The 27780-nt window shown below is 43.1% G+C and overlaps 1 protein-coding gene across 5 annotated transcripts in view; it reads left to right on the top strand.

The window, feature by feature from the left end:
* Nucleotides 1-27780, top strand: part of LOC140486911 (tumor necrosis factor receptor superfamily member 5-like) — a 102560-nt gene that overhangs the window by 36047 nt on the left and 38733 nt on the right. The window contains exons 1-3 of one of the 5 annotated variants that reach the window (XM_072586042.1): nt 3627-3981; nt 14662-14792; nt 17521-17594. The gene's annotated coding sequence lies outside the window, so the exon portion shown is untranslated. Of the gene's footprint in view, nt 1-3626; nt 3982-4023; nt 4142-14661; nt 14793-17520; nt 17595-27780 lie in introns of those variants that run through there. The other 4 variants (XM_072586047.1, XM_072586044.1, XM_072586043.1 and 1 more) reach the window with 4 other exon arrangements.

Genomic DNA, 27780 nt, shown 5'->3' with positions numbered 1-27780 from the left:
CATTGTTGTCAGGCATCCATCATCGAATAAAGAATCTGCATGTACACATTTTTCTTGGTGTACCTGGACAGTCCATTTTGACAAATTCTGTCTCCCCAACATTGGGTGTGTAAATCTTCCACATTGACCACCAATATTCCTCCTTGTCCCCGGAGATCTGACATTATACTTTAATGATGCCCACCATGGTCCTGCATGCTTTCCCTCTTGGAGACCACAGCGTGGTCACTGTCAAGAGATCCCCTAAAGCTATTCTTGCCCTTCCATTATGAACCACTATTCCCCTTATAATTCAATTTTCCCCCAGACTTCCTTGCCCATACCTCAATACACTTCTGCTTCTGCTTCCCAACATGCTAACCAGGCCTTGAATAAACCCACCACTATTGCTGCACAGCACCCAATCCCAAACTTCTTTCCCCCCTCTCCACTGGTCAACATATGGACTCCCCAGGACTTAGAGCTTTCCAGCCCCATTAGAACATAGGGACTAGGAGTAGGAATAGGCAATTCAGCCCACGTGTATGCTCCACCATTTTATAGGATTATGGTTAATCTCAGACTCCACTTTCCTGCCCACTCTCCAAAACTCTTGAACCTGTTACTAATTAAAAATTTATATCCTTCTTAAATGTACTTAATCTCCCAGCAGCCACCACACTCCAGGATAGTGAATTCCACTATCATGCCCTTTTGAGAGAAATAATTTCTCCTCATCTCTGTTTTAAATCTGCGACCCCTTATCCTAAAACAATGACCTCTCATTCTAGATAGCCCCACATGATGAAATATTCTCTCTAGGTCAACATTGCCAATCCCCTACACCAACTTATTTACCTCAATTAGATCTCCTCCCCTTCTTCTAAATCCAGAGAGTATAGGCAAACCCCTTATCTCTGGAACCAAACTAGTTAACTTCCTCTGAACTGCCTCCAAAAACAACAATATCTCTCCTCAAGTAAAGAAACACTTGCAGCAACACTTCCCTACTTTCATGCCTTCTCCTTTAGCAATAAAGGCCAAACTACCATTTGCCTTCTTTATTACCTACTGTACTTCCATATTAGTTTTCTGCAATTCATACACAAGGACACCCAAATCCCTCTGCAAGAAATTTCTCTCCATTTTGATAAAACGTTGCATTTCAATTCTTCTGACCAAAATGGATAATATCACATTTGTCATATCAAACATCATCTGCCATGACTGCTCCCCACCCCCACCCTCCTCTAGCTTATCTCTCCACGCTTCAGACTCACTGCCTTTATTCCTGATGAAGGGCTTTTGCCCGAACCGTCGATTTCGAAGCTACTTGGATGCTGCCTGAACTGCTGTGCTCTTCCAGCGCCACTAATCCAGAATCTGGTTTCCAGCATCTGCAGTCATTGTTTTTACCGAGCTGACTTTAACAGATAGCCCCAGGAAAGGTCTGACCAGTCCACTGACAAAGTGTGTCCCTTACCACATATTCCTGGACCTTGGAATACAGCAGTCTGAAAGAAGGATTATATCCAAAACGTTGACTGCTCCACCTCCTGATGCTGCCCGGCTTGCTCTGCTCTTCTGGTCCCCTGTTTGTCTACTTTGGATTCCAGCATCTGCAGTTTGTTTGTGTCTCACACTTGGTTGAGGGCAACAGTTTGCTCTGGAAGATCAATAAGTTTCAGACAGATGTAACAGCATTTTCACCAAGTTGAAGGTGCTCCAGGCATAGTTGTATGTTTGGCTCGGTCTGCATCCCAGGGATCAGCTTGTATTGCACAGGGTCCTGTGTCATGGAGCTGCTCGCGATGGGCTTCAACAAAAATCAATGCATCTCTCACCAAACCTTTGTTGCAAGACACATTCTAGAATCGGCTATGCTAAGGTTTCTTTACCACTGTAGCCATTTCAAGAGCAGAATGCAGTGACACACAAAGTCCAGTTGTGGATGAGAGATCTCACGGGTTTTGCCCTTCTCTCTACCAGCCACATTACATCTTGCTGCTTGTTGGTAACTTGTGGTGATGAGGCATTCTGCTCCAAGTCTGATCAAACGTTTCCTTTCTTCATAGGCTCAAAGTCTATGTGTTGAACACTGCCTGTTATGGTCTAACAGGTTTACTTGAAAGTACAAGCTTCTCCACAAATGGTAGAGGTACAGTATAGTCCAACGACATGAATGTTCCGTGGCAATATGGCCGGTCCCATCCTTCACAATCACAGGGACTGGTGGAGGTGTCAGCATGGAGTGCCACTTGGTATTTGTGCAGCAAAGGGTCTATACAGAGTTTGGTACAGCCATCAATCAAGTACAAATGTAACCATCGGGATGAGTGCAATATTGGGTATGTTCTTCCACCTGCTCTATGTGATGTCCTGTTGACTCAAAACATTTTGAGTTCTAGGCGAAGTTGAAGATAGCTTGGATGAATACTGCAATGCAGGTTCAGGGTATGGGCCAGACCTACATGACATGAAACAACGCCAAAAGCACCTCACACCTGATGACCAGGTTTTTACCTGCAATGGAGTCCCACGCGCACAGTTTCTGCCTCAACCTGGCCATATGGTGGGTGGCATGGTGGCTCAGTGGTTAACACTGCTCCCTCACAGCAGGGTAAAAACAAGGACTGCAGATGCTGGAAACCAGATTCTAGATTAGATGGTGCTGGGAAAGCACAGCAGGTCAGTCAGCCTGTTGTGTTAGCAGATGTGTAGGTTAGCTGCATTAGTCAGGGGTAAATATTTGAGATTAGATTACTTACAGTGTGGAAACAGGCCCTTCGGCCCAACAAGTTCACACCGACCCTCCGAAGAGCAACCCACCCAGACCCATTCTCCTACATTTACCCCTTCACCAAACACTATGGATAATTTAGCACGGCCAATTCACCTAATCTGCACATTTGTGGACTGTGGGAGGAAACCGGAGCACCCGGAGGAAACCCACACAGACACGGGGAGAATGTGCAAACTCCACACAGAACCAACATCATCTATAAAATTCCATGCAAGGACTGCCACAAACACTACGTAGGACAAACAGGAAGAAAGTTAGCCACCAGGATACACGAACACCAGCTAGCCACAAAAAGACACGACCCTCTCTCCCTCATACCCCTACACACGGATAAAAAAACCCCACCATTTCGACTGGGACAACACATCTCTCCTGGGACAGGCTAAGCAAGAACATGCCAGAGAATTCCTAGAGCCATGGCACTCGAACCACAACACCATAAACAAACGCATAGACCTAGATGCCATCTATCAACCCCTCGGTAAACGAACAAGAAATGACATCACCACAAACCCCAGGAACCCCATCCAGGAGAAATATATAAATAGAAAGCAGGAGACAACAGCTTCCCTTCACTTGGAGGTCTCCACTGACGCTTCAGCTAAAAATGTAATCGTACAGACCTGTAAATAGGAATGATTACTCTGTTTTCGGTATGCAAACAAATGGAATGTTTACATATGTATGGCATGTCCAACTGTACAGACCATTAAAGTATTTTATGAATAAAGTATATTTTTGAAATAAAAAACAGCTAGTTAATGAAACGTCTGGATATCAAACCTACAGCTCAGCGAGCAAACCTACACCCTAAACTGTGGGGACTCTTGATACGCTCCTCACAAACTGAAAGCCCAAAATTAGGAAGCCACAGAGTCTCAAACCCTCACTTGAGACTTGATTATTGTCGGGGATGGAAACTTATTAAAAGACACTGAACACGTTTAAGATTTTGTTTTAAACACCCATTTCACGTACCCCCTGCGCAACTGGGAGGCCGCAGGAACAGCAGCAATTTTCAATGGTTAATCTTTAATCTGCGGGGACAGGCGTGTCCTGTGACTTCAGGCGGAAATGAAAGTGAAAGGTTCTTCTGATCCTAGACGTGGATCGAAGTCCGTCGGTGGCGGATCTGGGGTGGTTTAAATCGCAGTTTGTTGAGGGGGTTCCCGGCCCCTCGGGGATTGTCCATGTCTCCGGTGAGTAACTGTGTGTGAACCCGGCTCCCGGAGCTCGAGCGGGATCATCCGGGGCCTTGGCGTTTGAGCGGGATCTTCAGCTTCAGGCCCGTCCGTCCTCACCAAATGGCGCAGGGCGAAGGAGACGGATAGTTTACTTTGTTTTTATATCGAGATGGAGGTGAGCGAGACAGAGGGAAATGCGGAGGAAACGTTATTATTTGATCCGAGTTTAACAAACGGAACAAAACCAGAAAATGTTGGAGAAGCTCAGCGTCTCTGAGGTTTCTGTGGAGAAAGAGAAAACGTATATAAACGTCTTTGGGTGCGGCTCCGGGAGCTTTAACATCGACAGAAACGGCGAAACCCGCTGGGTTTCTCCAGTATTATGTTTTTTATTTCGGGTTTCCAGTAACCTCGGTGGTATTAATGTATGAGCATAAAAACGGTGAGAAATGTATACCAAACTAATTTTGAAGAGAACATAGAACATAGAAATACTGAAGATTAGAAATAAACAGCTGCCTCCTGCTGGAAGCCATAAAACTACCGTTTAAGTTCAAATATTCAAATCTTATCTGCAGGGGTTTAATGTCAAGGGAAAAGCAATAGGTAGAATGGGGGAGGGGGGGGTTGATGGTGATTGGTCAGAGCGGAGGTTGGTGCAGATAGGTGAGAGGGAAGGTGGACAGATAGGACAGTTCAAGGGGACGGTGCTGAGTTTGGTTGGAATTGGGATTGGAATTGGGATGGGGTTGGGGGCTGGGGGCTGGGGGTTGGGGGAGGGCAGATGAGGAAACGAATGAAATTGGTGTTGATGCTCTGTGGTTGGAGGGTTCCGAGGCGGAAGACGAGAAGTTCTTCCTCCAGGTGTTGGGTAGTTAGGATTTGGCGGTGGAGGAGGCCCAGGACTTGCACGTCCTTGGTGGAGTTGGAGGGGGAGGTGGAGTGGGGAGTGGGAGTTGAAGTGGTTGGCCACAGGACAGTGGGTATGTTTGGTGCGTCTGTCCCAGAGATGTTCTCTGAAACATTTCACAAGTTGGTGTCCTGCCTCCCTAATGTAGACTGCATCAAGAGCAACAAACACACTTTAACTTTAAAAATCACAAAACACCAGGTTATAGTCCAACAGGTTTATTTGGAAACACTAGCTTTTGAAGCGCCACTACGTCACCTGCAGACAGCATCTGCATTTTGCCTAAATTGCATCTGCGCTGACAAAATACAAGGGATGCTGTACAAATCTAAAACATCATAGAGAGCTGTGAAAATATTTAATTATTTAACATCATTAGGATGAAAAAGAGAATCAGAGAATGGTAACAGCAAGGAGAGACTCTTTATGCTGTTATGTCTGTGCTGGCTGTCATCTAGCTCCACTCTCTATAGTTCTGCAATGATTGTCCCATTGTTTTCTCTCTCCCTGAAATATGATCAATTTTTGACTGTCAAGGTGATGTTAATGGATTAGTAATGCAGAGGTACGCTACAAATGTTGTGGGGGTAAGGGTTCACCTGGCAGCTCGTAGAATTTGAATTCAATTAATAAATACAGAAATAAAAGCTAGTCTTAATGATGACCATTGAACTATGATCAATTTTTTATAATTAACCATCTGTTTCATTACTAATCTTAACAAAAGAAAGGAATCTACCATCTTTACATTGTCAGGTTTACATATGCGTCCAGACTCCCAGCAATATTGCGTGCTGAAGAGGCCAGGCAAGTCACTCAGTTCAAGGACTTGCCCATGATGCCCACATCCCATGAAAGAGTAGGGACAAAAATTATGTTTGCCTGAAATGAACTGGATCAGAAATTAATCTCTTTAATGCTGAGATTAATTTCCAAGGAGATGGAGGAAACTGGGACTGTATTCTTGGAAGATTTGAAGACAGTGGGGTGATCTCATTAAAACTTAGACAATTCAACTTGGTATGACAGGTAGAACTAGGGCACATAATCTCAGGATAAGGGATAGACCATTTAAGAATGAAATGAGGAATTTCTTTACTGAGGATGGTGAGTCTTTCGAATTGTCCATTCCAGTGGGATATGAAAGATTGGTCATTAAATATGTTGAGACAGAAAACACTCGACTTCTAAATACTCAAGGCATCAAGGGATACGGAGGTCGTGCAGGAAATTGCCGTTGAGTTAGATGATCAGCCACGAGCTAACTGAATGACAGAACATGCTCTTTGAGCTTAATAGCCCAGTACTGCTCCTATGTTTGTAAGGTAAGATCAAAGCTAATACATTTCCCATCACATATTCATGATGTTGGAATATTTTAATCAATACATTACTACCCTTTTAACTGCAACATGACTTCAATCTCTGATTTTTAAAAATTTAATAGTTGAGACAGTGTTTGTGCAGTAGCATCCACTATGTACTTGCCCATTAAGCTACTGAATATAGGTAGACATAAGCCAGACATAACCCATTAATATGTAAGTAATTTATTTCCTTGGCGACTTCAGTTTCATTTAACTTGTAGTTAGCCAAGTGCACCATTGTTTACAGGTTCAATCACTATGCTATGAATGCAGAGTCACACCGAAGGAGTCAATGGCATGGTTCTGATGTTACTGGACTATTATGAGAATCCCAAAATAATGTTCTGTGGATATGGGTTTGTATCCGACCATGGCAGCTGATGGAGTTAGACTTCAGTGAAGATCTGGAATTACAAAACAGCTGGTCTAATGGTAACCATGCAAACATTGCCAATTGTTGTAAAAACCCTACTGGTTCCCTGATGTCCTTTAAAGTAGGAAATCTGCTATCCTCGCCTGGTCCAGATCCATAACAAAGTGTTAACTTGCGCCCACACCTCCCCCCTTACCTCCCTCCAAGGTCCCAAGGGACACTTCCATATCCGCCACAACTTCACCTGCACCTCCACACACATCATCTATTGCATCCGCTGCACCCGATGTGGCCTCCTCTATATTGGGGAGACTGGCCGCCAGTCTCCCCAATATAGAGGAGGCCACATCGGGTTTCAGAGAACACTTCTGGGACACCCGGACCAACCAACCCAACCACCTCGTAGCCCAACACTTCAACTTCCCCTCCCACTCCACCAAGGACATGCAGGTCCTTCGACTCCTCCATCGCCAGACCATGGCAACACGACGGTTGGAGGAAGAGCGCCTCATCTTCCGCCTGGGAATCCTCCAACCACAAGGGACGAACTCGGATTTCTCCAGTTTCCTCATTTCCCCTCCCCCCACCTTGTCTCAGTCAAATCCCTCGAACTCAGCACCGCCTTCCTAACCTGCAATCTTCTTCCTGACCTCTCCGCCCCCACCCTACTCCGGCCTATCACCCTCACCTTGACCTCCCTCCACCACCCCTCCTCCAAGTCCTTCCTCCCTACCTTTTATCTTAGCCTGCTGGACACACTTTCCTCATTCCTGAAGAAGGGCTGATTCCCGAAACGTCGATTCTCTTGTTCCTTGGATGCTGCCTGACCTGCTGCGCTTTTCCAGCAACACATTTTCAGCTCTTAAATACCCCGGGCAGACAACTCTGGCCAGTGATGTCCACATGCAATGAAAGAATAAAGGGGAAACAAAATCAACAAAAAAAGCCTTGACAAGTGTGGGCCTCTGGATTGTTTGCCTCGTGATATTTCAGTTATGTCGCTGCCTCTTCCTGAGGAGAGCAAAACTGCACACCATTTTCCAGTTTCAAAAAGCTTTTACACAACTGGAACAACACATCTTAACTCCTGTACCCATATACTCTCAAAATGAGTGCCAACATACATTTGCCTTCCTCATTGCTTGCATGCTAGCTTTTGGTACGTTACGACAAAAGACGCACAGGTTCTTTGAATGCAGATACTTCCCAATCTCTTACATTTAAGAAATTTTTTGTCTTTGTGTTTTTTTCTACCAAAGTGGATAACTTGATATTTAATCATACAATGTTCTAGCTGCTACATCCTAGTCACTTGGATTCTCAAAATACTTTGAAGCTTCCTTGTATCTCCCTTAATGCTACTACATTCCGACCCAGTTTTGTAATTAGCAGCTTTGGAAATCTTCCAGTCATTCCTCATAGAGCCAAATGACTTATCTATGGCTAAATTTTCTGATTGGCAATCTGTATGAGATTGCCAATCTCACACAGATTACCATTCTTGTCTTTTTTTTATGAAATAAGGGAGCGGTCGCATTTCTGTCTGGAGTTTCCTTTCAGAGTTCCCACAGAAAGCTGGACTCATACTTCCATTCTGACAGTTCTTTTGTCACACCGAACTGTCAGAAGAAAGCAAACCATGTCCCTTTATCACAATATTCAGCTGCCATATCCTGAAAATAAAGGGCCCTGACAGCCATTTTGACAGTTGCCATGAAACCTTACACAAGGTAAGTATGATAAGGTGTAGATTGGAGAATTGGGTTCCAGTGAAGTATGATGCCAGCTGGGAGTGGCATCAGCTAGAGGTGGGAGACTGCTATGGGTGGAATGCCAAATAAGTATAGGAAAGTAGGGATAAATGTGTCTTTTTCAGGAAGGCAAGCTGCAACTAATGCAGTACCACATGCTTCAGAACTGGGGCCTCAACAGTTTACAGTTCATCTTATTGTTTTGGATGTATGGTGGTTACATTTTCCAATGACACGAAGATGGGTAATAATTAAGAGGAGATGGAGAACCCTGCAAAAAGATATGGACAGAGTAGGTGAGTAGGGAAAAAAATGACAGATAGAGTTTAATGTAGGAGAATATGAACTTGTCAACTTTGACCAGAAGAATAGAAAATAGTATGCTGTTTAAAGGGAGGAGATTGCAGAACTGTGCAATCCGGAGCGATCTATGTGTCCTGGTACACGATTCTCAAAAAATTAGTTTTCAGGTCCAGCACATGATTAGAAAGACAAGGGCAATTTTGGTGTTTATAACACTGGGTATGGAATATAAGGTAGCAAACTTTTATTGCAGCTATACTGAGCTTTTGTGAGGTCAAATGTGGAAATGCTACGTACAATTTTGGTCTCCCAGTTTGAAAAATGATATGATTGCATTAGAAGGAATCAAAGAAAGTTGATTTGATTCATTCCTTGGATGAAGTACTTACCTTATGAGAAAAAGCTAAGCAGGTTGGGCCTTTATCTGAGGGAGTTTAGACAAATGAGAAAGAAGAACTGAAAATATAAGATCCTGAGGAGACGTAACAGAGTGGATTCTGAAAGGACGATTCACCTTGTAGAAGAGGCTAGAATTAGGGATGCAGTTTAAGAAAAAGAGGTTTCACTTTTAAGATGGAGATGAAGAGGATATTTTTCTCTGTAAGCATTATTAGTCTATGATATTCTCTTGCCCTGAAAACTCTGGAGGCTGATTCATTTAAAAATTGACTTCAGGGGAGTCAATGTTTATAGGGGGATACAGGAAAGTAAAGTTCTGTCCATCTATCTGTAGTCTCTAGTCTAAAGGTTAACTTGCAGGTTGAGTCCATGATTAAGAAAGCAAATGTAATGTTGTCATTTATCTCAAGAGGGTTGGAATATAAAAGCAACGACATGCTTCTGAGACTTTATAAAGCTCTAGTTAGGCCCCATTTGGAATACTGTATCCAGTTTGGGTCCACACTTCAGGAAGGGCATAATGTCACTGGAGCATGTCTAGCGGAGATTCATACAGATGATCTCTAGAAAGGTGAGCCTAACATACAATGAACGGCTGAGGATCCTGGGATTGTATTCATTAGAGTTTAGAAGGTTATGGGGAGACCTAATAGAAACTTACAAGATACTGCATGGCTTAGAAAGGGTGGACGCAGGGAAGTTGTTTCCATTAGACGGGGAGACTAGGATCCGTGGGCACAGCTTTAGAATTAGAGGGGGTCAATTTAGAACGGAAATGAGGAAACATTTCTTCAGGCAGAGAGTGGTGGGCCTATGGAATTCATTGCCACAGAGCGCAGTGGAGACCAGGACATTAAATGTCTTCAAGGCAAAGATTGATAAATTCTTGATCTTGCAAGGAATTAAGGACTATGGGGAGAATGTGGGTAAGTGGAGTTGAAATGCCCATCAGCCATGTTTAAATGGCAGAGTGGAGTCAATGGGTCGAATGGCCTTGCTTTCACTCCGAGGTCTTATGGTCTCTTTAGGATTACAGATCTCTGAGATCTCTGTGCAAATGTTGGGAACTTGAGCATTCCCAATTTTAATCACTCTGGGTTGGTGGTTGGGTTTTCAGGTTTGGAACTTGTTCTTTCAATTTCTTCACCTCTCTACTATTTTGCCTCCTTTAATATGCTCCTTAACATCTGCCTCTCTTTTTTTTTCAAGATTTTGGTTGTCTTAGCATAAAACCTCCTTTAATCACTCATTGTCAGATTTTGTTTAATCATGTTTGTAAAGCATGTAAACACAGTGAAAACTCTGTGAAAACACAGTTTGCTGCAAACCCAGCAACCACCTGTGACACCCATTGGAGGAGGAAGTTCCACAAATATTTCATTGTCAATAATGGGAGAGCCCAGCGCAGCAGTGTAAAAGATAAGGCCAAGCCAATTCGATTGACGACCTGATTTCGAGAAACAGTAAGGGGTACTGGATACTGAAAAAGCTACGGGTGCCAAAAATATTCCAATCTAAGTACTTACCATTTGCGCTGTGCCCTTGGCCAAGTGATTCCAGTAGAGCTACAACACTAGTATCTACCTAAAAATGTGAAAAAAATCAGATATGTACTGTGCACAAAAAGCGGAATAAATCCAATCCAGTCAATTACTGTTCCATCAGTCTCCTCTCAATTATTGGCAGGACAGTGCTTTGCTCTGGTACAAAGGAAGATAGATGTAGTTGTTGGAGGGCAGGCTTTTTGGCTACACTACATATTTGCAGGAATTCCTGAGGATAGTGTCTTAATCCAGTTATCTTCAATTGCTTCATCAATGACCTTCCTTCTATCATCAAAGCAAAAATGGGGATGCTTGATGATTGTGCAGTGTTGATCACCATTCCCAACTCCTCAGATACAGAAACAATCCATGTCAAAATGCAATATGACTAGGCAGTTTCCAGGTTTGTACTTGGGGAAGTTAGTAATGATATATGGGGCACTGTCCATATCACAATAGAGGAGGTGTTGGATGTATTAGAATCTGTGAAGGTGGATAAATCTCCTTGACCTAAGCAGATATATCCAAGATCAGTGAGAGGCTAAAGAAAAACTTGCAGGGGTCCTGGCTGATATTTTTGCATCATCATCAGCTATGGGTGAGGTCCCGGAAGACTGAAGAGAAGTGAGTGTTGTGCCATTATTCAAGAAGAATAATGATTCCTGAAGAAGGGCTCATGCCTGAAACGTCGATTCTCCTGCTCCTTGGATGCTGCCTGACCTGCTGAGCTTTTCTAGCAACACATTTTCACCTCTGATCTCCAGTATCTGCAGTCCTCACTTCCTCCCATTATTCAAGAAGGGCTGCAAAGTAAAGTCTGAGAACTATAGACCAGTAAATTTATCATCTATGGGGGAATAAGTTACTCAAGAAGATTCTGAGGGATAAGATATACGTGCGTTTGGAAAAACAGGGTTTGATTCGGAATAGTCAGCATAGCTTTGTGAGTGGGAGATCATGCCTCATAAATGTGTTAGAGTTCTGTGATGAAGTGACCAGAAAGGTTGATGAGGGCAGGGTGGTAGACTTAGTCTATATGGATTTCAGTAGGGCCTTTGATAAGGTTCCACCTGGTAGGCTGCTCTGGAAGGTAAGATCGTATGGAATCCAGAGGGAACTGGCAAATTGGATACACAATTGGCTTGATGGTAGGAAGCAGAGGATAATAGTGGAAGGATGCTTGTTGGATCGGATGCCTGTGACAAGTGGAGTGCCTCCGGGGTCGGTGCTGGGCCCATCACTGTTTGTTATCTATATCAGTGATTTGGATGAGAATGTACAAGGCATGATTAGTAAGTTTGCTGATGACCCTGAAATAGGCGGGATCATGGACAGTGTGAAAGGTTCTCAGAACTTGCAGCTGGAACAAGAACTGCCAAATGGAGTTTAATATAGAGAAGTGTGAGGCCTTGTGTTTTGGAAAGTCAAATCAAGGTAGGAGTTTCATGGTGAATGGTAGGGTCTTAAGGAGTGTAGTGGAACAGAGGGACCTTGGATTTTAATGTGCATGGTTCTCTGAAAATGGAATACCAGGTAGACAGGGCAATAAAGAAGGCTTTTGGCACACTGGCCTTCATCACTCTTGGCATTGAGTATAGAAGTTAGGAAGTTATGCTGCAGTTGTCCAGGATGTTGATGAGGCCACACTTGGAGTATTGCATTCAGTTTTGGACACCTCATTATAGGAAGGATGTTATTAAACTGGCAAGTGTGCAGAAGAGATTTACAAGGATGTTGCCTGGACTCAATGGCCTGAGTTATAGGGAGAGGTTGTACAAGCTATTGCTTTTTTCTTCAGAGCGTTAGAGACTGAGGTGTACCTCAGACTGAGGGTGTCCTCTCTCTGAGTGAATACATTCAGTTTTTTTCCCCAGGGTTGAGAAATTAAGGACTATATCAGTTTAAGGTTAGAGGGGAAAGAATAAAAGGGAACCTGACGGGCACAGAGGGTGGTACACATATGGAATGAGCTGCCTGTGGAAGTGGTTGAGGCAGGTACATTAACAACATGTAAAAGGCATTTGAACAAATAAAAATGCATGGACCAGTTTGGGCCAAAGTGCCTGTCTCAGTGCTGGAGTAATCTGATTCTAAGTGGCAATTAATATTCGGACCACACAAGTGCCATGCAATGATTCTCTCCAGTAAGAGAATCTAACGATAGCCTCTTGACATTCAGTGGATTCACCATCGCTGAATACCCAACTTTCAGCATCCCGGGTATTACCACTGATCAGAAACTCAACTGGACTAGTCATGTAGCCAATATATTTATATAAATATATTGGCTACAAGTGCAGATCAGAAGCTTGGAATGCTGCAGCAAGTAACTGGCCTCCTGACTCCCCAAAGCCTGTCCATCATCTACAAGGCATACGTCAGGAGTGTGATGGAATATCCCCACATATCTGGATGAGTGTAGATCCAACAACATTCCAACAAGGAATAAATATTGACCAGCATACCAGGAGAAGCGAGTCGCGCAGTGGGATTTTTTAATACTCAATATAGAATAAACTGAACAGAAGGGATTTGGCTTTGACCTTTGTTTGAAAAATGGTACCTCCATCAGTGCAGGGATTACACTTCTGGGCCTGACTAGATTATGTGCTCTAGTCTTGGGATTTAATCAAATGACCTCTGACTGAAAGGGAAAAGCCAAAGTTCATATCTTGAAAAGCAGTACAAAGAAACAGTATTCTATGATGACTGCTTAATCTCCACTTTCAAAATATTTCCATTATCTACAAGATCCAGAACTAGAGTGTGACAGAATACCCACTCACATGAATGGGTGAAGCTAAAATAATATTTAAGAGTATAGAATTCAGGAAGTCATGTTGCAGCTGTACAGCACATTAATTAGGCCACTTTTGAAATATCATATGCAATTCTGGTTTCCCTTCTATAGGAAGTTGTGAAATTTGAAAGGGTCTGAAAAGATTTTATTGGATGTTGCCAGAGTTAGAGGGCTTGAGCGAGAGGGAGAGGCTGAATAGATTGGGGCTGTTTTCCCAGGAGTGTCGGAGACCGAGGGGTGACCTTATAGCGATTCATAAAATCATGAGGGTCATGGATAGGGTAAATAAACAAGGTCTTTTCCCTGGGGTGGGGGAGTCCAGAAATAGAGGGCAAAGGTTTAGGGTGAAAGGGGAAAGATTTAAAAGGGACCGAAAGGGCGACGTTTTCACACAGAGGGTGGTGTGAAAACGGAATGAGCTGCCAGAAGAAGTGGTGGTGGCTGATACAATTACAACATTTAAAAGGCATCAGAATTGTATATGAATACGACCAGTTTAGAGGGATATGGGCCAAGTGCTGGCAAATGGGACTAGATTAATTTTGGTTATCTGGTCGGCATGGGCGAGTTGGACTGAAGGGTCTGTTTCTCTATGTCATTATAAGTCAGCTCTGTCCAGGACAACAAGTTTGCCTGGTTAGTGCTCGTGTTACTGGAATCAATGTTAATCCCTCCACTACAGACTCTCCTTGACTGCAGGATGTATAATATATAACGTTGTGAATTTACTCGAACAAGACCTCCCTACCCTGCAACCTCTGTCACTGGAATGGACAAGTACAACAAAGTTGTGGATATCACATCACTTCTGCTTCAAGTATTAATGCCATCCTGATTTGAACATATGTTTCCTTTCCTTCGTTGATTCTCGGTCATTATCTAGATTAACACAATTATGAACTATCTCACTGTATGGAATGCAGCAATTCAAGCAGGAGATCCGGGCGTCACGTTGTATAGTTAGAGAAACTTGGACTGCTGTTGTGGCCTAAGTTGCATGATGTGAGAGGTCATGGTCAATGTAGTTAATATGCTTGGATAGCAGAGTGGAATTTTTTTACCCTTTTAATTTTGGTGGATATTTTGTTTTCTGGAATGGTCATGAGATCTAGAAGGCAGGGAGATTCTGGACTTGATATAGAAAGCATCAGTACTGTATGGAAATGTGCTGGTCAATCCTTTCCTGACTAACATTTATGTGTTGATTTTATTAGGGTTAAATTCTGATTTCTTTTTTATTTATTTCAGAAACTGGATTGTTTTAATTGAGGAACTGGCCACGATTAGACATAAAGTTATTATATTTTGTAAAGTATTACTGCTTTACGCTTAGAAGAAAGGACTGCTAACAGAGAATTCTGTTTGAAAATTATACAAGCGTAAGTATTTTTATTTTACAGGCCTGTGTACATGATTGAGGAACGGAGCTGTTTTGGTATGCTCTATGGTTGTTAAAGAATGTGATCAAGGTGTGTGTAACAATTGAGAATGGTAGTGGAAGGACCATGAGGCAGTTGTCAAGTGTTATTGAGATCAGGAAATAACAGCTTGCATTTATATAGCATCTCTGCTGTAGTAATATAAGAGAGTACATCCCATTTGGCTCTCATTTCTTATGCTGGGGTTTTCGTGGAGGCATCAGTAAAACCATGAACTAATTTATACTGCAGCAACCTTTTCCAACATTCTTCCTATAAAGATGAAAGTAGGGGGTACAAATTGACTATAAAGTGCCCATCATGGCTTAAAATAAAGTTGGGAAGGATTCAGAAACTATGCAAGTTATGTGGATAGGCTGCTCAATTCTACAGGCATTTAGTGAGTATCCAATTCTTCAAATATTGTCAAGGATTAGCAAATGAATTTTACAGCCCCTCCAAGCCCCCAGGCAGTGGTATTTGAAGGGGGCTTGTGAAATAAAACATACTTAACATATTTTTGCCCACTTCCAACCTGTCTCCCATATATAGTGAGCACATAATTTGACAGATGGCTGGCCTGCCCCCGGCCATATGAATTGCAGTAAGCCAATGGGAAGCCTCCGTCGCAATTTTTCGTCTGACTCAGACTCTTCCTTTGCCTCATCTTCCTAACAGCTTTGATGGTACAGGCTGGTGTTGGGCAGGTGTTGGAGCTCTCCCCTTGCTGGAGCTCTCCCCTTGCTGCAGATGCACTGGTCCCTGGGAGGCAAACCACCCTGCAGCTCTGCTTTATTGCTCTAAAAATCATCCTCCAAATAAACAATCTCCATTCCCTTGCTGCGGTCTTCAAAACTCCCTGACTTACCTGAAAGAAGGATTCAAATAAATTTCTTCTTCCTGGAATGCTTCTAATCTGAGGCATTGCAATTCTTCAGGGAGGAACTTTACTGAGATGTTGAGAGGGTTGCAAGATAAGTATCACTTCAACCCAATTAAATGTAAAGGAATTAGAGAAATGCAGTTCAACAGAGTAAAAATAATATTGTTTGGTGAAGATCTGAATAAGGTATTTGTAGAATATTAATGATGTAGACGATAATCCCAAGATATTTTAGAACAGAAGGCCTAAATTTAAATGAAAGACAATTGACTTAGAACTAATATGGGAGATATTAAAAAACATCATTGTGTCGAGTAACAACACCTTAGAGCCACAGAGATGTACAGCACCTTGACAGAGCTTTTGATCCAACCCGTCCATGCTGACCAGATATCTTAATCTAATCTAGTCCCATTTGCCTGCACTTGGCCCATATCCCTCTAAACCCTTCCTCTTCAAATACCCATCCAGATGCCTTTTAAATGCTGTGATTGTTCCAGCCTCCACCACTTTCTCTGGCAGCTCATTCCATATGTGCACCAAACTCTGTGTGAAACAGTTGCCCATTGTCATTTTTATATCTTTCCCCTCTCGCTCTAAACCCATACCCTCACCCCAGGGAAAAAACCTGGTCAATTTATCCTATCTATGCCCCTCATGATTTTATAGACATCTATAAGGTTTCCCCTCCGCCTCCGATGTTCCAAGAAAAACAGCCCCTGGCCTATTCAGCCTCTCCCTATAGCTCAAATCCCCCAAACCTGACATCATCCTTGTAAATTGTTTCTGAACCCTTTCAAGTTTCACAACATCATTCCAATAGGAAGGAGACCAGAATTGCACACAATATTCAAAACATGGCTGAAACATTGTTGTCACCATAGTCTTACTAGACCATACGGGCTGCTCTCTTATTAGAAGAGAAGCGACTGGTGGTGATTTAACCTGAGGCCACCAAGTCTCAGGCGTGGGAAAAGGTTGAGAAGGAGAGTCCTCCATGGTAGCCTCAAACTGCTGATGGGAATTGAACCCACGATGTTGGCATCACACTGCTCTGTGAGCCAACAAACCAGCCAACTGAAGTAAACCGATTCCAATGTCTTGTACAGTGGCAACATGACATCCCAACTCCTATATTCAATGCTCTGACCAATAAAGGAAAGCATACTACGCACCTCCTTCACTCTCCTATCTACTAGCGCCTCTACTTTCAAGGAGCTATGAGCCTGCACGTCAAGGTCTCTTTGTTCAGCAGTACTCCCCAGGACCTTACCATTAAGTGTACCTGTCCTGCTCTGATTTGCTTTTCCAAAATGCAACAGCTCGCATTTATCTAAACTAAACACCATCTGCCACTCCTGAGCTCATTGGCCCAACTGATCAAGATCCCATTGTACTGTGAGTTAACCTTCGATGTCCACTACACCTCCACTTTTGGTGTCATCTGCAAACTTACTAAAGAGACCTCCTATGTTAATATCTGAATTATTTATATAAATGATGAAAAGTAGTGGACCCAGCACTGATCCTTGTGGCGGACTAGCTGGACCCTTTAGCTGACCTTACATTTATGTTGTTTTTAGCCTTCTAAAATGAACTAAGCCATTTGACGTGAATGTTATGAAACATAATTTCTGACTTCAAATATTTTGCTCGGTAGGATAAACTGGCTAAAAATATCAACAACATTGTCAAAGCAGTAAAATGAATACACAGTGAGAGAGTAAAAGTCGGGGAAGCAACTTTTAATGAGCTGAATGGCTGTTCTTGCAACAGATTTTCTTTTTTCTTATTTTCTTGCAACAGATATTAAAACTCCTGATTTGAACAGAGAAAGGTGTGAATCAGGTTCCAGCAGTTGCTCCTAAACAGAGGATTAAGTAAGTACTTCAAAAGAATCCAAAACAAACGTTGATACACTGCACTGAAACAAATAACTGCAGATGCTGGAGATCTGAAGCAAAAACAGAAATTACTGGAGAAACTCAGCAAGTCTAGCAGCAGCGATGAGAGAAACAAAAGCAATGTTTTAAGTCCAATGAAACTTCTTCCAAACTGAAGAAGAGTCATTAGATTTGAAAAGATGACTCTTGATTTTCTTTCAGCTGGCCTGACAGCATTTATGGAGAGAGAAATCGGAGTTCCCGAGTTTTTGAGTGTACTAGATGGCTTTTTAGTGACAATCGACAGTGTTTACATGGTCATTCTAGATTCTGCCATGACAGGATTTGAACCCATGTCCTTAGACTATTAACCTTGAATTCTAAATCAGAAAGCCTGCTCAACAGGTATTGAGAGATACTGGAGCAAGTAAGTCTCTGATGTTTGCTGATGATGCTACTTGTCTTCAGGGGGGTTGGTGAAGAAGCAAATATTGGAAGTTATGAATCAGTCTCATTTATACAGAGTTGGATTAAAGATTGACTTTACAAATAAGCTATCACTTTTATAATGGAACAAGTTCTTTTGGGGGGAATTGATTTTATTCTGGAAAATGATCTGGCTGATTCAAAAGCATTGGCTTCACCAAGAGTGGTAGAGGTAAATGAGCCTGAAATCTTAACTTCCTGGACTGCTTCCTGATTTTGTCCTGACTGATCACAGGTCCATTATCTAAACAAGAAGGAAAGGTGTCTATGAGACAGGAAGATAGAGTAATCTGGAAATTCAGTTACTGGATTTAATTTTTAAAAACGTAACTACAAAAGATGAAGGCTGAAAAGAAAATGATATGTTTAGTTCTTTAATAGAAATGTAAGAAACATATTTATGATTGAAAATGTGACAAAGCAAAACTCAATAAAAAACAATACCTGAGTGTTATTATTTGAAGAAAAAAATCTTAATGAGAAAAGTGAGACCACGAGTGAGATACGAGTCAATGAGGAATGGTCAGTGGTCAGATGGCAGTTCCTTTTGAGTATTATAGTGAAATTTGGAACATAAAATTATAATTGTGGCTGATGTAGGTATCAGGAAAGTACAAAATAAAACATTAAAGCATTTCTTTTGAGCAGGATTACAGAAAGATATAGTCAAATGTTCAAAGTATGTGAGAAGATTTGTAGCTCGGGTGCTCGTTGTTGTGGTTCTGTTCGCCAAGCTGGGAATTTGTGTTGCAGACGTTTCGTCCCCTGTCTAGGTGACATCCTCAGTGCTTGGGAGCCTCCTGTGAAGCGCTTCTGTAATCTTTTCTCCGGCATTTGTAGTGGCTTGTCTCTGCCGCTTCCGGTTGTCAGTTCCAGCTGTCCATTGCAGTGATCGGTATATTGGGTCCAGATCGATGTGCTTATTGATTGAATCTGTGGATGAGTGCCATGCCTCTAGGAATTCCCTGGCTGTTCTCTGTTTGGCTTGTCCTAGAATAGTAGTGTTGTCCCAGTCGAATTCATGTTGCTTGTCATCTGCGTGTGTGGCTACTAGGGATAGCTGGTCGTGTCGTTTCGTGGCTAGTTGGTGTTCATGGATGCGGATCGTTAGCTGTCTTCCTGTTTGTCCTATGTAGTGTTTTGTACAGTCCTTGCATGGGATTTTGTACACTACATTGGTTTTGCTCATGCTGGATGTCGGGTCCTTCGTTCTGGTGAGTTGTTGTCTGAGAGTGGCTGTTGGTTTGTGTGCTGTTAGGAGTCCTGGTGGTCGCAGTAGTCTGGCTGTCAGTTCGGAAATGCTCCTGATGTATGGTAGTGTGGCTAGTCCTTTGGGTTGCAGCATGTCCTCGTTCCGTTGTATTTCCCTTAGGCATCTGTTGATGAAATTGCAGGGTATCCGTTTTTGGCGAATACATTGTATAGGTGTTCTTCTTCCTCTTTTTGCAGTTCTGGTGCACTGCAGTGTGTTGTGGCTCTTTTGAATAGTGTCTTGATGCAACTTCTTTTGTGTCTGTTGGGGTGGTTGCTTTCGTAGTTTAGGACTTGGTCTGTGTGTGTGGCTTTCCTGTATATATACATATATTTGGCTGAGGCATCAGCAGAGCCCAAAAAAACGTCTGTATGGGCCCCCTGTTCTTCTTTAGGCAGGCCGATCTTACACGGTGGTCTTTCCCCACCGCGCCTTGGCGGCAGCTGCCCCAAGCTTCAGCGCGTCCCTCAACACGTAGTCTTGGACCTTGGAATGTGCCAGTCTGCAGTACTCGGTCGGGGTCAACTCCTTCAGCTGGAAGATCAACAGGTTTCGGACCGCCCAGAGAGCGTCCTTCACCGAGTTGATGATCCTCCAGGCGCAGTTAATGTTCGTCTCGGTGTGAGTCCCGGCGAACAGGCCTTAGAGCACGGAGTCCCGTGTCACGGCGCTGCTCGGGACGAACCTCGACAAGCACCACTGCATTCCTCTCCAGACTTCCTCTGCATAGGCACATTCCAGAAGGAGGTGTGTGACAGTTTCGTCCCCCCCGCAGCCACTTCGAGGGCAGCGTGCGGTGCGGCAGAGAGTCCGGGCGTGCATAAAGGATCTCACAGGCAGAGCCCTTCGCACCACCAGCCAAGCCACGTCTTGGTGCTTGTTGGAAAGTTCTGGCGATGAGGCATTCTGCCAAATGGCTTTGACAGTCTGCTCAGGGAACCGCTCGACAGGATCCGCCCTCTCCTTTTCCCAAAGGGTCTCAAGGACGCTACGTGCTGACCACTTCCTGATGGACTTGTGGTCAAAGGTGTTTTTCCTCATAAATTTCTCCACAAAGGACAGGTGATACGGAACGGTCCAACTACTCTGAGCGTTCCGCGGCAGCGAGGCCAGGCCCATCCTTCGCAACACCGGGGACAGGTAGAACCTCAGTACGTAGTGACACTTGGTGTTTGCGTACCGGGGATCCACGCACAGCTTGATGCAGCCACACACAAAGGTGGTCATCAGGGTGAGGGTGGCATTGGGCGTGTTTTTTCCCCCATTGCACCGGTCTTTGTACATAGAGTCTCTTCGGACCCGGTCCATCTTTGATCTCCAAATGAATTGGAAGATGGCCCAAATATATGTATATATACAAGATTGAAAAATGCACAGGATTGTAAAGGACAAGGATAAAGTCGAATCTGTGTTTGTAAATATGGACATATGTATGGCATGATCCAATGTACAGACCATCAAATCATTTATGAATAAAGTATATTTTGAAATTAAAAAAAAGTGTGTGTGGCTTTCCTGTATACCTTTGTGGTGAATTCTCCATTCGGTGTTCTTTGTACCATCACGTCTAGAAATGGGAGTTGGTTGTCCTTTTCTTCCTCTCTGGTGATTCGGATTCCTGTGAGTGTGGCGTTGATGATCCGGTGCGTGTTCTCTATTTCTGTGTTTTTAATGATTACAAAGGTATCATCCACATATCTGACCCAGAGTTTGGGTTGAATTTGCGGTAAGACTGTTTGTTCTAACCTTTGCATTAGCGCTTCTGCTATGAGTCCAGAGATGGGTGAGCCCATGGGTGTGCCGTTGATTTGTTCATATATTTGGTTGTTGTATGTGAAGTGTGTTGTGAGGCACAGGTCCAGTAGTTTGAGTATGCCGTCTTTGTTGATAGGTTCAACGTCCTGTTGTCTGTTCTGTATGTCCAGCAAGTTGGCTATTGTTTCTCTGGCTAGGGTTTTGCCGATAGATGAGACCATGGTTTCTTCCTTGTCTATGTGTATATTTCTGATGATGTCCAAGAGTTCCTGTGTTGATTGTATAGAGTGTCAGGATCCACTGATCAGGTGTTTCAGTTTCTGCTGTAGTTCTTTAGCCAGTTTGTGTGATGGTGTCTCTGGTAGTGATACTATGGGTCTGAGTGGGATGTCTGGTTTGTGCACTTTAGGTAGTCCATAGAATCTGGGAGTGCTGTTGCTTTCAGGTTTCATTCTTTGTAGGTCAAACCTGGTTATCTGTCCATTTTTTTTGTAGATTCCTCAGTGTGTTGTTTGTCCTATTGGTGAGCTGTGGGGTGGGGTGAAACTCCCTCTTTTGGTAGGTGTTGGTATCTGCAAGTAGTTGTTGTGCTTTTTGGATGTGGTCTGCTTTGTCCAGGATGACCATCATTCTGCCTTTGTCTGCTGGTAGTATGATTATGTTCTTATCGTTTCTTAGTAATTTTAGTGCTTCCCTCTCCTTGGTGTTGAGGTTATGTGTTTGTCTTTTCCTTGTTATCAGAGGTATGATACTTTGTCTCCCTGTTTGTTGTGTCTCTTCTGTCAGTCCATTGTTGCTGAGTGCACATTCTATGCTGCTAGGAAGTCTGCTGTCTTGGCTTCCCTGTGGTTGTAGTTGAGTCCCTTGGCCAGTATTGTTCTTTCCATGTCTGTGAGCTGTCTGTGGGAGAGGTTTCTAACCCAGGTGTGTGTTGTGGTGTCCTCTCTGTTGTGTGTTAGTTTGTCCATTTTTTCTTTGAGTGCCGTTTTTTTGTGGTGTGTGGTCCTGTTTTGTCCTATGGTGACGGCCTGTTCTATGGTTCGGGTCCATTCCTGATTGGTGGTTTTTGAAATTAACGATTTTTGGCGTGCAAGTCTGTTGTGAGCGTCTGTAATCATTACCTGGATCATCCTGAATCCGTTCTGCCTGGCTGTGTCCCTGGCTTGTGGATTGTTGACTGGTGGTCTGTATCTGACACATGGTGGAAGGATTCGATTCTTTCGGCATTCATGCAGGAACCGGAGTTGTTTGTATGTGGTGCTTAGGCAGTTGGCACAGGATTCCCAGGATTCCTAGCAGCACTAGGAAGTTGCATCAAGACACTGTTCAAAAGAGCCACAACACACTGCAGTACACCAGAACTGCAAAAAGAGGAAGAAGAACACCTATACAATGTATTCGCCAAAAACGGATACCTCGCAATTTCATCACAACTGCGACCACTAGGACCCTTAACAGCACACAAACCAACAGCCACTGTCCGGCAACAACTCACCAGAACGAAGGACCCGACATCCAGCATGAGCAAAACCAATGTAGTGTACAAAATCCCATGCAAGGACTGTACAAAACACTACATAGGACAAACAGGAAGACAGCTAACGATCCGCATCCATGAACACCAACTAGCCACGAAACGACACGACCAGCTATCCCTAGTAGCCACACACGCAGATGACAAGCAATATAAATTCGACTGGGACAACACTACTATTCTAGGACAAGCCAAACAGAGAACAGCCAGGGAATTCCTAGAGGCATGGCACTCATCCACAGATTCAATCAATAAGCACAACGATCTGGATCCAATATACCGACCACTACAACGGACAGCTGGAACTAACAACCGGAAGCGACAGATTCAAACTACTACAAATGCCGGAGGAAAGATCACAGAAGCGCTTCACAGGAGGCTCCCAAGCACTGAGGATGTCACCTAGACAGGGGACGAAATGTCTGCAACACAAATTCCCAGCTCGGCGAACGCAACCACAACAATAGTCAAATTTTGCCAGACATGCCATAATGCCTTTTTACTGCAAGCTGATAAGATGAGGATTGAGTAGCCTGTCCATGTTTTATTTTGGAAAAAATGGATTGTGAATATGAACAAAAAGATTCAGCTGTTGAAAAAGAGACAGAGTCTTGAATTGGATCTACAATATTTTGACCAAAGCATCACCAATAATATGGATGAAACTGAATCTATATGAACCACACTCCTTTGATTTTCTTAAATCTTTGAGTAAAGAATTTACAATTGTTCAGATGGTGTTTGATTCTCCAATTATATAGTTTGAAAACTATTCATGTGCTTCGGGGAAAGTAAAAGCATTACTACGAATGCTTTACAGAGTGTGGACAAGTTAGACTGTGTAATATTTGTAATCCAGGCTTTTGTTAAGGCGAGGGAAGAAATTACAGCAGCTCTAAGTGAAGGTTTTAATTCCTGTCTGGCCACAAGGTGCTATTGCTGTAAAGGGAGCACAATGTACTTTTGCCAGACTGATTCCTGGGATATTGGGACTGATGTATGAGGAGAGGTTAAACAGGTTGGGGTTATATTTGTCAGAGGCACAGGTTTATATCCCACATTGGCTGAGGTCATCCTGAAGATCCTGTGTTCTCAACATTAATTCTTGCCTGAAGTGTGGTGACTCTCAAGTTAAACTACCATCAGTCATCTCACTGGAATGAGAGCGCAGCCCTGTGGGACTGCGGTCACTTTTCATTTAAATAGGTGTGTGACAGTTCCAGAAAGAAGCATCTGCTGGTGCAAGCTAAAAGTTGAAGTCCTAAGTGGCATAAGCCTACTGAAGTATTAGATTCTAAATTCTGGTGTGAATATAATATGTGATGTTCTGTGTACTGTGCGGGGGATGTTTTGGGTATTCTCAATACTTCAACACACCGCCTCGTTCCCTGGCCAACATCTCTGTCTCAGGCTTGCTGCAGTGCTCAAGTGAAGCTCAGCACAAGCTTGAAGTACACCTCACTTTCCGTTTGAACATAGAACGTAGAATAATACAGCGCAGTACAGGCCCTTTGGCCCTCGATGTTGTGCCAATCCAAGCCCACCTAACCTACACTAGCCCACTATCCTCCATATGCCTATCCAATGCCCGTTTAAATGCCCATAAAGAGTGAGAGACCACCACTGCTACTGGCAGGGCATTCCATGAACTCACAACTCGCTGAGTAAAGAATCTACCCCTAACATCTGTCCTATACCTACCACCCCTTAAATTAAAGCTATGCCCCCTCGTAATAGCTGACTCCATACGTGGAAAAAGGTTCTCATGGTCAACCCTATCTAACCCCCTAATCATCTTGTACACCTCTATCAAGTCACCCCTAAACCTTCTTTTCTCCAATGAAAACAGCCCCAAGTGCCTCAGCCTTTCCTCATATGATCTTCCTCCCATACCAGGCAACATCCTGGTAAACCTCCTCTGCACCGGTTCCAGTGCCTCCACATCCTTCCTATAGTATGGCGACCAAAACTGCACACAATACTCCAGATGCGGCCGCACCAGAGTCTTATACAACTGCAGCATGACCTCAGGACTCCGGAACTTAATTCCTCTACCAATAAAAGCCAGTACGCCATATGCCTTCTTCACCGTACTATTTACCTGGGTGGCAACTTTCAGAGATCTGTGTACATGGACACCAAGATCCCTCTGCTCATCCACACTACCAAGTATCCGACCATTAGCCCAGTACCCGATCATCTTGTTACTCTTACCAAAGTGAATCACCTCACACTTAGCTACATTGAACTCCATTTGCCACCTTTCTGCCCAGCTCTGCAGCTTATCTATATCCCGCTGTAACCTGCCATATCCTTCCTCACTGTCAACAACTCCACCGACTTTCATATCATCCACAAGCTTGCTCACTCAACCTTCTAGCTCCTCCTCCAGGTCATTTATAAAAATGACAAACAGCAATGGTCCCAAAACAGATCCTTGCGGAACACCGCTAATAACTGCACTCCAAGATGAACCTTTACCATCAACTACTACCCTCTGTCTTCTTCCAGCCAGCCAATTCCTAATCCAAACCTCCAACTCGCCCTCAATGCCATACCTCCCTATGTTTTGCAGTAGCCTACCATGAGGAACCTTATCAAATGCCTTACTAAAATGCATATACACCACATCTACCGCTTTACCTTCGTCCACCTCCTTAGTCATCTTCTCAAAGAATTCAATAAGGTTTGTGAGGCATGACCTGCCCTTCACAAAACCATGCTGACTATCCTTGATCCCATTATTCCTATCCAGATGTTCATAAATCCTATCCATTGCATTCTCTCTCAGATTTTGCCCACAACAGAAGTGAGACTCACCTGGCCTATAGTTACTAGGGTTATCCCTACTCCCCTTCTTGGGCAAGGGAACCACTTTTGCTATCCTCCAGTCTTCTGGCACTATTCCTGTAAAATTTTTTTTCAATTGTAAACAAATTTTATTGAACTTTCATCCAGATAAAATTGCACAAACATCAATTTTTAGGCTTTCAAAACACACAGGAATAAGTAGTGTTCCAGGTCAGTAAACCTCATTCTTTGGTGCAGAGGCTGGATCTTACAATGTAGAGGTAAATTATACAAAAGTGTGAAACAAAAAAAAATTACCCATCACCTTACTGTAAAGACAACCCCAAGAGGAATTTTCTTTTAAACCAAACACTTTTCTGGTAGTCTAGGACCCCAATTTCCCCTCTCCTTTAAGCAGTGGTAACCACCGATGAACATTAAATGCTGGGTTGTTGTACAACAGTAACTTAAACAATACTGCTCAGACATCTTTAAATACAGAAACAAGCTCCGTCATTTTGAGGCACTTGTCTAAGTTTGAGAAAAGGGCCTTTGACCACTTGCACTAGACATTTTAATGCTATCCCCTTAATCTAGAAACTCGACAGCTTTCTAAACTGAATATAGAGTTCAACAACTTTAGGGCCTGATCTGTCCCATGTCCTTCCCTCTATTCCCATACACCAAGCCTTATCACATCATCTGCTATTACACACAACCCACTGGTAGCCAATAATCCACATTCATAGCTGTTCACCCTCCCAGCCTGATCATTATCCTTTCCCTTATTTGTCCAACTGTTGAAACATAGGATCCCTACAGTGTGGAAATGGGCCATTTGGCCCAACAAGTCCACACCCACCCTCCAAAGAGTGTCCATCTAAACTTGTTCCCCAATCCTATTACTCTACGTTTCCCCTGACTAATGCACCTAACCTTCACATCCCTGAACACTGGGCAATTTAGCTTGGTCAGTTCACCTAACCTGTACATCTTTGGACTGTGGAAAGAAACCGGAGCACCCGGAGGAAACCCACACAGACATGGGGAGAATGTGTAAACTCCAAACAGACTGAGGCTGGAATTGAACCTGGATCCCTAGTGCAGTGAGGCAGCAGCGCTAACCACTGAGCCATCGTGCAGCCATTCTTCTCTCTCTGGGCTTTATTTCCACCTATTGTTTACTCCTTTCACCCTCTCTGCACCCTATCTTTTGCCTAAAAACCAATATTTTCCTTGCTACTATCAGTTCTGAGGAAAGGTCATTGGGCCTGAAATGTTAACTCTGATTTCTCTCCGCAGGTGCTACCAAACCTGCTTAGCTGTTCCAGCAATTTCTGGTTTTTTTTATTCCTAATTTCCAGGATCTGCAGTTATTTCCGTTTTTATTTACTATAGAAATGCTGTTTTGTATCTTTTCAATGTATAAAGAACTGGTTTTGGCGTTATTGGGATTATACTGTTACTGTATCTTTAAAGATCTTTGCATTTGTTTTATAAGTAGATAGTCTGAAAATGCCCTATTGTATCTTCCATTTCCTTTGTTAATAAATTTCTGCTTTAGTGTTAAATCAAAGTCTGCACACTGCATACGTATCAGCGAGACAGCACGTTGTTAGAAACAAAGCAAGATTGGTCTATCAAGCCATTTCCTGTCATGAATCTAATTTATCCAGTAGTAACTTCAGCTGGATCATAACAATATTCCATAGTGATTTATCAATGTAGCATTCAATGCATTTCATTGATGAATGCCTTTTTTTTTAGAATTTCTCGCGATATTTTCATAAGAAAAAGGCCTTTTCTGTCACCTGATCAGGAGCGAAGGTTTCTGCCACCAAGATACCATTTATTACTTTCCAGATCTCTTTAAATCCCAAGTTCCACAAGAAAAATCATAAGCTGACATCCACTTAAGAACCCATCAGAAATTTGCAAAGGACGTGTCACTAAAACACCGAGCGTCATGTTCCTGACATCTTCCAATGATGGAAATTTCAAAGTGCGGTGTTTCATTTGAATAATATCTTCCTCCTTGGAAATTTTCATAGCTGTACGTAGTTCTAATACTTTAAAATTGGATTTTGGCCTTGTTTGGTATCCAGCCAATTCAGCTGTTTAATTAGTCTTTGTAATTTTTGCATTTCAGTTTTGGAAGGTGCAGCATCTTTTTGAGGCCCTCCTTTGACAATGCCCATTCTGCCGGCTTTCCTATCCAATGTACTTGGAAGTTAAAAAAGCCTGACTTCCTATTTTGAATTTTGCTTTAAGCCCATTTATTGACAATGTTTTCAAATGTGTTATGCCCACTCCACAAAAATAACCTACTTGCTTCATAAAGATGCCTGAAAGCTGCCCCTAATGCA

Source organism: Chiloscyllium punctatum, chromosome 16 (genome assembly GCF_047496795.1).
Source record: "Chiloscyllium punctatum isolate Juve2018m chromosome 16, sChiPun1.3, whole genome shotgun sequence".
NCBI lineage: Eukaryota > Metazoa > Chordata > Chondrichthyes > Orectolobiformes > Hemiscylliidae > Chiloscyllium > Chiloscyllium punctatum.
Note: the sequence above shows the minus strand (reverse complement) of the source record. Positions and strands in the feature narration are given on the sequence as shown.